This window comes from Orcinus orca, chromosome 10, assembly GCF_937001465.1.
Source record: "Orcinus orca chromosome 10, mOrcOrc1.1, whole genome shotgun sequence".
Lineage (NCBI taxonomy): Eukaryota > Metazoa > Chordata > Mammalia > Artiodactyla > Delphinidae > Orcinus > Orcinus orca.
Window position 1 is genome coordinate 86,370,422 of NC_064568.1, and position 12,803 is coordinate 86,383,224.

The 12,803-nt window shown below is 39.2% G+C and overlaps 1 protein-coding gene and 1 long non-coding RNA gene across 2 annotated transcripts in view; one reads left to right on the top strand and one right to left on the bottom strand.

Moving 5' to 3' along the window:
* Window positions 1-12,803, bottom strand: part of LOC125965682 (uncharacterized) — a 667,016-nt gene that overhangs the window by 1,865 nt on the left and 652,348 nt on the right. The gene's annotated exons all lie outside the window — the stretch shown is intronic.
* KIAA0319 (KIAA0319 ortholog) overlaps window positions 1-12,803 on the top strand; it is a 75,435-nt gene that overhangs the window by 763 nt on the left and 61,869 nt on the right. The window lies entirely within an intron of this gene.

The following is a 12,803-nucleotide window of genomic DNA, read 5'->3' on the forward strand; positions in this document are numbered from 1 at the left end:
TAATCTGAAGCTTGAAACCTTTGAGTGGCTTTTTTTCTCTTTCCCTTTGAACTTCCTCCACAGAATGGATATGAATCACGATATTATTAATCAAGAGCATAAACCTAAGATTATGAAAGTCATCATTCTTTCGATCATTCATTCTCTTGAGTATATGGAGAGAGAAAAGAATATGATATACCCACTCCTATCCATTTTTATTGTTAGATTTCTCATCTAAACATTTTTGTTTGTGGGTTAAATGTTAGTGGATTTTCCAGTGCTTAAATAGAAAAATTGAATGATATTTTTGATGATAATAATAGAAAAAGTAAATTTTAGACACCCCCCCAAAAAGAACAAGAATTTTTGTTACTGTTTATTTCTTTATTCCTGAAATGCATGTTCAATGTCCATATGTTTCAAATTGTTTATTATAAGAAGACCACAATCATTGAGACTCCCGAGATTAGGCCAAATGTAAAATTTTATTTTGTGCTTATCATTTTACATAATTTTTCGTACAGATGAGGAAATCTGGAAGTATCAGTTCAGCTATAGACTTAGGCGTCATACAGAAAGCTGAATTCCTCTGTAATTTGAAAAAGAAAAATATAATTATATATCAAGACTTCTTAGAGCCACAGGTGATAGAAAGATTCATCACACCTTTGCCATATAAAATGCCAAGTAGGGAATTAATTTCCTTTCAGAATAACAAAAATAATTCAGCCAAACTCTTTATGTATTAAAAATAGTCAAAAGAGAGCTTCAGTAATTTATTAATGTACAAGAATGGATTTGCTGTTAAATTTTCTTGACTTATTTTTTTTTCTAGCCAGACAGATAAGCAGCATTCTCTTTAAATAAATCTGTAGGACCAGGCATGACTGTTTCTGGGGCCGTGATGTATTAATAGATTGCCAGGTCAGATGGCCTGGGTTTGGTCATGGCTCTGCCACTTAATGGCTGTGTCACATTTGGCAAATTCCTTAATTCCTCTTAGCCTCAGTTTTTTCATCTGTAAAATAGGGATAATAATAGGACCAACTTAATGAAATTCCTATAAGAACTAAATGAAACAATATGTATAAGAGCTCTTTGCTCATTGCCTGGTATGCAACTAACTTCAATAAAAGTTAGTTGTTATTGTTATTCTTTTTTTTAAATAAATTTATTTATTTATTGGCTGCATTTGGTCTTCATTGCTGCAGGGGCTACTCTTCGTTCCCGTGGGCAGGCTTCTCATTGCAGTGGATTCTCTTATTGAGGAGCATGGGCTCTAGGCTCGTGCACTTCAGTAGTTGTGGCACGCAGGCTCAGTAGTTGTGTCTCGTGGGCTCTAGAGCGCAGGCTCAGTAGTTGTGGTGCACGGGCTTAGTTGCTCCACAGCATGTGGGATCTTCCCGGACCAGGGATGGAACCTGTGTCCTCTGAATTGGCAGGCGGATTCTTAACAACTGCACCACCAGAGAAGTCCCATTGTTATTCTTGACATAAGTTTTCTTCTCAGGAAATATTTTCTATGTCTTCAAAATAATTTCTCACTAAAAATACAATTATTTTGATGTGACCAAAACTTGTTCTTGTTTGTAATGTCAAATCATCATAAAATGCATAAATTTTTCCTTGCAGCATCTTTGCACCAACAATAATAAATATAATAATTACAATCTTAGAGGCACGTCAATTCCAGGTACTTATATTTGATACCCTAAGGAAGGAGCTTTGCTTTAGTAGGCCTGGAATAATTGCTGGGTTATTGTTTTATTTGTTTTTTAAAATCTGTATTTTTAGATACTATTTATGTGAATTCCATAGTGAGAAACTTTCTTATTTATTTCTATTAAGCAGTAAATATGGTTGGACCAAAATAACATCTATTTTTGCATCATTTGACAGAGTCTTTTAACCAGAGGTGTTTGAATTTCAAAGTAAGTCTTCTTAAATGACGCACAGGTAGATAAAGATATGGTATTGGAGTTTTAACTCGAATCCCTTCCAAATAACCTTGGTAGAATATGTTACCTGTTGGAAAGCGTTACTATGTCCAACCTGCTGTGCATTCTTTTCCTTAAGTTCAAATAAGCAAGGGATTCTAGTAAACATCTGTTTAAGCAATGTAGCTAGAGTAACAGGATAACTCCGACCTCAAAATGAATTTTCAAAGTTGGTTTTATTGCATGCTATAATGTAAAGCACCAGAATTATTAAGTATCGAGGGCAAATTAACTCCAGTGTTGCCACCTACACATTTTACTACTTTTTTTAAAAAATAAATTTATTTATTTATTTTTGGCTGCATTGGGTCTTCATTGCTGTGTGCAGGCTTTCTCCAGTTGCGGTGAGCGGGGGCTACTCTTTGTTGTGGTGCGTGGGCTTCTCATTGCGGTGGCTTCTCTTGTTGTGGAGCACGGGCTCTAGGCACACAGGCTTCAGTAGTTGTGCCTCGTGGGCTCTAGAGCGCAGGCTCAGTAGTTGTGGCGCACCGGCTTAGTTGCTCCATGGCATGTGGGATCTTCCTGGACCAGGGCTCGAACCTGTGTGCCCTGCATTGGCAGGCAGATTCTTAACCACTGCGCCACCAGGGAAGTCCCGCCACCTGCAAATTTTAAATGTTACAGTGTGTAGAATGTTTTTTCATGTGGTGGTGGGGAAGTAGGGCTTGCTCCTCTCTCGGATAACAATCCTGTTATTCTAACATTGTGATTATCAGCATATCTTACCATTTTTTTTCTATCCTCATTAAAATGAAGTGTAGGATGTCTTCTGGTCAATATAACATAGTTGCCTGTCTTCAAAATTTTTTCAAAAGAATCTCTTAAGATGACTTATCTTCAATAAAATTATTGGCTTTACCATCTCTCTCAGTATATGTGTACTTATCAGGAGGTTGAAATATTTTATTAATTTAGTATCTTCAGCCTCCTTGTCTTAAAGCTTCAAGACATTCAAATTCTAGGTGCCAAATGCTCAACACTTTATTGTTGTGTGGGAAAAGCTTCTTTCCAGACACACATGTGTTTAGGAGGATGCTACTAGCAGCTAACTAGTCTTCCCTCGTTTATATCAGGCTTTCCTAACTACTCCTATGCAGCAACTGCTCCTCCCCAAATCAGGAGAAACTTTTTCTGACCTCATTTTACTAGACCTCTTCCACCCAGTTGACCATTCTCACTTTCTTGAAACAAGAACCTCTCTTGGTTCACAAGTTCCATCCTTCAGTCCCCTCCTAGGGTTACTCTCTAAAGCAGATATATGAACATGTCACACCTCTGCTTCAGAGTCTTCAATGTCATGTCCATCAGTGGATGAATGGATAAACAAAATGTGGTCCTTACATACCATGGAATATTATTCAGTCTGGAAAAGGAAGGACATTGTAACACATGCTACAACATGAATGAATCTTGAAGATGTTATGCTAAGTGACATAAGCCAAATAGAAAAGGACAGTATTGTATGACTCCACTTATATGAAGCATGTAGAATAGTCAAACTCATAAAGATAGAAAGTAGAATAGTGATTACCAGGAACTGCCAGAGCAGGTAATGTTATGGTTCAATGGGTACAGAGTTTCAGTTTGGAATAATGAAAATTTCCGGAGATAAACAGTGGTGGTGATGGTTGTGCAAGAATGAATGTACTGAATGCCACTGAATTATACACTTAAACATGGTTAAAGTGGCAGATTTTATGTTATATATATTTTATCACAATAACAAAAAAAATTTTTTTAATCTTCAATGTCTCCCCACTGCCTACTAAATGAAATGCCGACCTCTTAGTGTGACCTGGACAGTATTTACTATTTCTTCTTGGTTTACATTTTCATCCTCTTATCTCAGCATTTCCCGCACATATTCTACATTCCAGCCATATGGAACCACTCAAAATATGCCATCCCTTGCACGATCCCACGCTTTCTCTCTGTAGTCAGTCCCTACAGCCTAGAATGCCTTTCTTTCTTCGAGAAGCAACCACTCATCCCTCAGGATAGACCTTACATGTAACGTTTCTGAAGTCTTCCCTCGAGTCCTCAGTTCCTCTTGCTTTGATGATAGCCTAGCTTGTGCCTGTGCCTCCACAATGTCCCTTATCCCATTACTGTATCCTATGAGCTTCTATAGAGCAGGGATGTTTTATTTTAAAAATGCATATTTTCTTTAAAAAAAAAACCCTGAAGTTAATGTTTCCATTCTTCTCCAGAACTACATAAGATCTTAGTATACTTTAATCTGCCCCTCGTCTTTCACTTCACTATTGTTTAGCTTTTTTTTTTTTTTTTGGATAACATTTTTATTATTATTTCCAACACTGTTAGTCAATTTCTACCTTACTGATGCCTCTTCTGTCCATCTGTGCAGTTTTCCTTTCATAGCTCTTTTAGTGAGGACTCTGTGTTTATGTAAAAAAAAAACAAAAACCCTTATTTTATTGTCACTCTTGAATGACAGTTTAGTGAGTATAAAGTTCTAGGTTGGCAGTTTTTGTCCTTCAGGACTTTTGAAGATGCTATTTCTATTCTCTTCTGGCATCTACTTTTTGCTGATAAATCATGTTGTCAGTCTAATTCTTGCCCCTGTTAAGATAATCTGTCTCTTGTCTCTGGTTCTTTATAAAATGTAATCTTTGTCTGGAATTCTGCAGTTTCATTTCAGTGAGAATAGGAATAGAATTATTTTAACCTGCTCAGTACTTCTTGTACTTCCTGGATATAAAGATTTTTGTCTTTCATTGATTCTGGAAACTTCTTGGCCATTATCTCTTTACATTTTGTCTCTTCCCAGTTCTTTTTATTCTTTCCTTTTGGAGTCGTCAGAAGATGTATATTGGACCAGTTTTTACTTCAGGACTCTTACTCTTGCCTTTGTATTTTCAATATTTTATTTCTTTGAATTGCATTTTGGGTTACTTCCGCATACAATATAGCTTTCATTTCAGTTCATTGAATTTTTTTTCAAGTTCATTGAATTTTAAAATCCAGTGGCTTTATTTCTAACTACACAACTTCTGATTTGGATCTTTTAAACTATGCCCGTAAAAAAAATCTTACTAGGGCTTCCCTGGTGGCGCAGTGGTTAGGGATCGCCTGCCAATGCAGGGGACACGGGTTCGAGCCCTGGTCCGGGAAGATACCACATGCCGCAGAGCAGCTAAGCCCGTGAGCCACAACTGCTGAGCCTGCGCTCCAGAGCTTGCAAGCCACAACTACTGAAGCCTGCACGCCTAGAGCCCGTGCTCTGCACCAAGAGCAGCCACCGCAATGAGAAGCAGGCACACCGCAACAAAGAGTAGCCCCTGCTCTCTGCAGCTAGAGAAAAGCCCACGTGCAGCAAGGAAGACCCAACACAGCCATAAATAAATAAACAAACAAATAAATAAATATCTTACTGTACTGTTACTTTATTATGATTTTTGTCTCCTCTCTTCACCTAATGTGTTTCACCACTTCAAACATACTTATTTTGTAGTGTCTCTTAGGTGTACTTTTACTTCTTTTTCTTGCTCCAATTTGTTATGTCTGCCACCTCTCCTTTGTACTGGTTTGCTCGCTAGCTTGTATTACTTTTGTTTTTAGGGTGGTTCATCTTCAGTGGGGATTGTTTTTCTGGTGGAGTTCTATGTGCTCTGTGTTGAGGACTGTCCTAGACAGATTTTGCATTGCTTCTGCATAGGAGCTTAGCTATGTGTTAATAAAAAAAGGTGTTTTTTTTGTTGTTATATATACATATGCTTCATTTAGCCTGGAAATGGAAGTTATAAATTAGTTCTGTAAGGGTTGTTAAAAGAAAGTCCCCGTAAAGAGGCACATCTTGGCAATCCTTCCTCGTTTTGCTTTCAGTCTCATCATGACATGCCTCTGGTTTCTTCTAGCCCCTATTCTAGGATGCATTAGTCCTTCTAGGCTGCAGTGGTCTTTGTGATGCTCCTCATAATATTTTATAATGTCAGTAGATGTTCAGCTACTTTCCTGCTGCATTAGTCTTTGATAATATCTAATTCCTTAACTGACCCAAATTATTCTTGTCCCTGCGTTTGAAACTAGTATTGTATCTTCCCTCCTTCTCTTTCTTTTTTATAACTATTCCCATTTGGTTTTTGTTTGTCTTTTGAACATTCAAGTAGCTTTTCCTTCTAGTTAGGAATATATAGTTATCATAAGGCATTTCTTAAAAAAGTAATTCCCATCCCTTTGTTTCGTTACTCCTAGTTTGTTACAGAGTAAGTCCTAATAAAAAGTCAATTTGTTACCGAGTCCAAGCTCACTCTGCTCGTTCACGGCAAGACAGGCCAATAAATCGGAGACAAGGTGCTAAAGCAAGGAATACGACTTTATTCGGAAAGCCGGCAGACCGAGAGATGGCCGACTGACGTCTCAAAATAGCCATCTTACCGGGATTTGGATGCCAGTTACTTTTATAGCACAGAGATGGGGAGGAGATGAGGTAAAGAAAAAGGCCATAAGTTTTGCAAATATCTCCTGGAATGGCCAGGTTCCTGGAGGGGATGTGTTAGTTTCCTCTTTCTTGTAGCCATCCACAGGTGAACAGGGTCCAGATATTTCCCTGAACAAAGGCACTTTGGTTTAACATTCAAGCAGAGGGTCAGGGTTCCCCAGGCAGGCCATTATGTACAGACAGTATCCTTTTAGTGAACAAAAGCAGTGGAAAGCAAGTTAAAGTAAAAGAAACAGATCCAACATGTAGTCAGATTTGGTTCTTCCCTGTTACAATTTTAGTTTATATATTTTAGGTGATTTTTGCTTTATAATGAGTATGAGAATCTACCGTTGTCTTTTCTTCTCATTCCCCAAATATCCTTGCATATTTTTGCCTGTTTATTTTTTGCAGATGGATTTTGTTAAGTACTTTAAAGCATTCTGTTGAGTTTTAATTCATTTTGTTTCTTTGTTAACCAAATATATTGTTATCTTTAATACCTATTGTCTTTCCAGGTTATACAAGGTTTCCCTCCCCAATTATTCGTATCTCCCATTATCTCTCCCAGTACAGTTTTATTATTGTATTTAAAGATATTCTCTGTCACATTGTAAGTCTTTTTGCATATTTGTAATGCTTCTGGCCATGCCTAGGAATGGGGTCTCTCTCATTAGTGCTCTTTCTATCTGTATATTCATCTGTTTTATACAGAGATACTGTTGCTTCAAAGAACTTTGCTGATCTTCACCAGCCTGCTCGTATTAATCCTAGCGCTGATGTTTCTTTCATTAATTTGATGAGTTTAATGATAAGGAAACATCTCGTGTTACTCTTTCCACCATCTCCTTAATCATCTGATTCTTTTATTTTCTTTTATTTATTTTTTGGCTGCACCACGCAACATGTAGGATCTTAGTTCCCCGACCAGGGATCGAACCCGTGCCCCCCTGCATTGGAAGCGCGGAGTCTTAACCACTGGACCGCAAGGGAAGTCCGACATAATCTGATTCTTAGAACATTATTAAAGGAGGGATTTGACACTTTTTTTTTTTTTATTTGCTTGTATTTTCTCCTATTTGTTCCCTGGTCCGCCCTTTGGAGCTTCACAGAATCTGTTCGCTCCCCATTCCACATGAATGCCCTTCCTGTGTTTAAAAACCAATGCTGGATCATGTTTCCCATAATGCTGCTTGATCTCCTAGTGGGAAGTCATCTTATACTGTAATTGTAAGGCATTATCTCTGATGCCAGTAAATTCCTGGGTAATCCTCTGTGTTGATTAGCACAGGCTTTCTAGAACTTATTTTACTTTATCAGCTTTCAGTGGAGAAATTCAGAGCATAGATTTCACTACTGAAAAATTGCCAAGTTTTTACCTTCTTGGCGAGGCGCCTAACTACATGTATTGTCTGAGTTTCCTCTGCCTTACCTCCTTGTTTTTGTTGGTGAGGATCTGGGGGCTTGAGAGCCCCTTGTAGATGCAGGAGCGGTGGGTCCACACCTCTTCTACAGGTACTTTCTCAGCTGCTTTCTTTTCAAGACTGCTCTCCAGGCTCAGGCAGGTCAGGGGTGAAGGAGTGTGACTCATGAAGAGTTTATCAGTTGTCTTGGCAAGGGAAAGTGCTGCAAGTGCGAAAGACCAGGAGAAAGCAATCCTGACTCAGTTTTATCCTTTATATTCCTTACCCACTGAAACTTAGAGGCTTGTTTTGGAGAAACCGGAAACTAACTTCTGATTAGTGAGCCGCAGAATTTCAACCGATTCAACCAGAATATTCTGTGTACCTGTTGGGGATGACACACATCTATCTTACCTCTCTCAGATTCTTAATGGGAGCTTCAGATAATATGAAGTATGTAAAATTGCCTTGTGAATAAAAGGACTATTATAAATGGCTATTATGTTGATGATGAATATTATAAACCATTTTTAAAATGTTCTTGTTACTAATAGGATAGATTATTAACTGACAGTATTCTACCTTCTTTCATTTTGTCCTTTTCTTTCATAGGGAATAAGTGAATAATTATTTCCTTAATGCCAGAAAGTTAAATTCTAAAGGTAAACTTTTTTTTTAATTGAAGTATAGTTGATTTACAATATTGTGTTAGTTTAAGGTGTACAGCAAAGTGGTTCAGATCTTTTATTTTTCAGTCCTTTTCCGTTATAGTTTAATACGATATTGAATATAGTTCCCTGTGCTATACAGTAAATCTTTGTTGTTTAAAGAACTCTTTGACCAGCTAATCATAGGCCTGCTGATAAATGGAATTGACAGACTGAACAGTCTCAGAATTGATGAACAGTTTGCCTGATTCATAATTTTGGTAATCACCAGCTGTCTTCAGAATTTGATGCAAAGCAGATTCACTGTCATTGACACACAGGATGTCTGGCATCTGAACTTGGACATCACAGAGCACAAACTGGGTTTTCCCCCAAAGTCTCTGGCAGACGGTGTCTGCACTCTCTCTGGCCTTTCCCTGCGCATGTTTTCTGAAGGTGATGATTTAGTTATTAGAGCACAGGACAAAGCATTTATTTAGAGCACAGGACAAAGCATATTATTTATTTAGTTGACCCCATTAGTAAGAATTAAATTTAAGGAGAAGGAAAAGTGCTGAGCCGATTGAAAGCTAAGCTACTCCCATAATTAGGGAGACTGTTTAAAGCCCCGTGATGGACACTTAAGGTTTCACCTTCTGAAAATTTTCCTCTTGGTTTAGGAACAGTATCTCCAGGAATATAAAACTCTGGTGTTATTTATAATACACAGACCGTGAGGCAGTGTGTTCATTTGCAGCAGTTTAGAAAAGATGGTAAAATGTATACCCTAGGAATCAGTACATAAAAAAAATAAATATAAATGTCTCTTACCTTTTCTTCCTCCTCACATACGACCTTTCACTGAACGCTATCCACCCGACCTTTGAGTTGTTCTCTTACCTGTTTCATCCGGTTACTTCCAGGAAATCACCACTTCCTTTCTAACGTTGCTTTGACTCGTTGAGTGCAGGATGCTCAGATGGTAACCCATGGCCTGCAGTCACCCCTGCGGTTAAAGGCTGCCTCAGCAAAGACAGTTTTTGTCACAGTAGTGGCTGACAAAGCAAGGAATGAAGAATAATAAAAGACAAGAGAACACCTCCGGCAGCCCCCAGGGGCTAAGCTGAAATAGCAAAATACAGCTCATCTTGTTTGAGTTCACTGGCTCTGAAAAGCAGGTGTTTCCCAACCAAGTTTTGTTAGCCCGTAAACCACAAACAGGACAAATTATAAACACAGTCTGTTCTGAGTAGCCTGCAGGAAAATGCTGTCCAGAAGATCCGTTGGGATCTTTGAAATTAGGCCCCCTTTGAGCTGTTTTCATTTACCTCAGACAGGCAAGCTGCAACTTGCTTTTTTTCTGAGCCTGTAGAGGCGTTTCACTGAAGCGTTATTGATAAAAAAGCCAAATATCACAAACAACCTAATGGTCTAGCAATTAGGAAATGGTGAGGTCAGTTATAATAAGCACCTCAATGGGATGTTGCAAGATAACAAGAAAGAGTAATGAAGAAAAAGTATCAATAGCGATGAAGGATACTTTTGTGATAGAACGTTAAATGAAAATGAGACCGTGTTTCTCTAAGAGGGTAGCTTTGCTGAAGTGTGCTGGCTGGCTTACTGGCTAACAAAACCTGGTTGGTGAACTCCTGCTTTTCAGAGCCAGTGAACATGCTTTATAGCATGTTGCCACTAGCTATCTAGTATGATTTGATTGTCATGTTTTTAGTGTACATTTTTGATATTCTAGTTAAAGAACGAGTTATTTCATTCACTCAGCCTCCATCCGGCCAGTGTGCCAGAGCTTGGGGCACAGACAACGACCAATAAAAGGCAGTTCTTCTGGGGTTTTGCACTGTATCATTTTAAAAATCATACTTTTCCCCTTGATCAGAAATGCTATCGCAGAAATAATGCAGCGCCTGAGGAACAGCAGAGTTTCATCACGAAGTTCATCTTTCATAGCTCATTCTGGCTTTTTATTTCAAAAACCAGCAGCAGCCACAATAAACCATCACCATTCAGCGTCTATAACTTCTGGCTACAACGTACCTTGTTCTGGACTGGAGGTTTCAAATATTCTGAAGTCCTCTGTCACTAATTCTACCTTGGTTCTGACTTGGCTGGTTTCCTTTGGGCAGAGATGAAAGAAAATCCCCAGTGTCTGAAGACCTGAGTTATTCTTTCTTCTCACTGTAAAATGGTTGGCTTTTATTTTTTTTCTTTTATCCTTAAACTTAGAGAATGCTCTCTGTTTTAGGTACCATGGAGTCAATAATGGGACAAGGTGGGAAAATTTCAGAAAGCCCTTCTGGTGAAAAATATAAAGGATGGTGTCATGGGTTGCATGTGTCCTCCCCAAAAGATATGGTGAAGTCCTAGCTCCTGGTACCAGTGAATGGGACATTATTTGGAAATAGGGTCTTTGCAGGTGTAATTGAGTTAAGCTGAGGCCTTTAATCCAATATGACCAGTGTGCCCTCATAAGAAGAGGGAAATTTGGACACACAGGCAGCCAGGGAGAATGTCATGTGACAACAGAGGCAGAGATTGGAGTGATGCGGCTGCAAGCCAAGGAATGCCGATAACCGAGGCAAAGAAGGATTCTGCCCGGAGTTTCAGGGGGAGCATAGCCCTGCTGACACCTTGACTTCAGACATCTATCCTCTAGAACTGTGAGAGAATAAATCTCTAATGTTTTAAGCCACCCAGTTTGCTGTGCTTTGTTATAGCAGCCCTAGGAAACTAACACAGATGGTAAAAGCAAGGATTATATTTTTTTTAATTTATTTTTATTTTTTAAGCTATTTCTATTTATTTATTTGGCTGCATCGGGTCTTAGTTGCAGCATACAGGCTCTCTGTTGTGGCGCGCGGGCTTCTCTCTCGTCACGCGGTTTGGGCTCCAGAATGCGTGGGCTCTTTAGTTTGCAGCACACAGTCTCAGTAGTTGTGGCGTGAGGGCTTAGTCGCCCAGCGGCATGTGGGATCTTAGTTCCCCGACCGGGGATCAAACCCACGTCCTCTGCATTGGAAGGCGGATTCTTCACCCCTGGACCACCAGGGAAGTCCCCGGATTATATTCAATAAGAAAGCACTTTGATGAGCATCCGAGGGAGCATAGAGATGGATAAGGCATTGTGGACCTGTTCAGGCTTTTAAGACCCTAGAGGACAATGATGCTTCAGAACTTTTGTATGAGTCAAACACAGCATATTAAAAGTAAAACAATTTAAAGGAGAGAACTTACAGGCTGGAAAATAGGAACACATAAGGTTACTTAGAAAACTTTTTGCATGGAAAGCAAAAGAAGTTAAAAGTGGGAAAATTCAGAAAATATGTGATGATTAAGTATGTTTGTACATTTTAAGTGCTAAAAACAACCTGGGCCTGGCACATAGGAAGCACTCAATATATATTACCTGCTAGTATCATCAGCTGTTATTTCACCTGTTCATTCAGTTTTTATTCTAGCAATCCTATCTGAACTTCCAAGAACCTTTTCTGCTCTGATTTTTTTTCTCCTCTTTTGTAGCAACTACTTTTATTTTATGGAGGATGTACCATCTCAAGTCTTCCTGAGGATATTACTTACCATGTTTAAAGTTTTTCTTTGTCCTTTTAACTGACCTCCTATTTGTTTGTCATGGTCCTTCTCTTCAATGCATTGTTTCTCTGTTTCTCGAATGTAGGGCAATTTCTGATTGCCTAGTCTTGTTGATTTCTGAAGACTCTACTGATGCGGGCGTGGCTGCTTTCCTCCGGAGCTGTCCATTCACTGTCTGAGTGGGAGGGTAACTGTGGTGTCTGAGTATGTGGGTAGGCAGGGTCCGGGCAGGTTTCCCTCTGGTGTGGGTGGGTAGGGACTCCCCAGGTAGCCACAGGGAGGAGAGCTGTGCTCTAGAGGTGCAATGCTTTGGAATGGAGTATGTTTCTTTCCAGGACAGTCTTCAGATTCTCTTGGCTCTCCTTTTTTTTCAGAGGCCCGCTGCTGCCACTGAAGCCCTATGAGGACAAATCTCTATCTCTTGAGAGAGAAGTTTTCTGGAATAAGCTTGAGATCTGTCTTTTAGTGCATCACCCAAAGTGCTGTACGCTGGCCCATCCTGTTTCTACATTCCTGGGCTCAGGGCTTAGAGCTTCTCCAGTGACCCCTGAAGGTCCTGTGCGTTCTCAGTTTCTAGGGAGTGGGTTTCCTCTCTCTCCATCAGTTCCATGCCATCTGCTTTCTATCTTCCAGGGAGTTTTTTGGAATTTCTGGTCTATTATTTTTAGTAGTTCTCATTCTTATTTTTCTGCCGTTGTGTTGTATTTTCTTCCATCTGTTCATATGC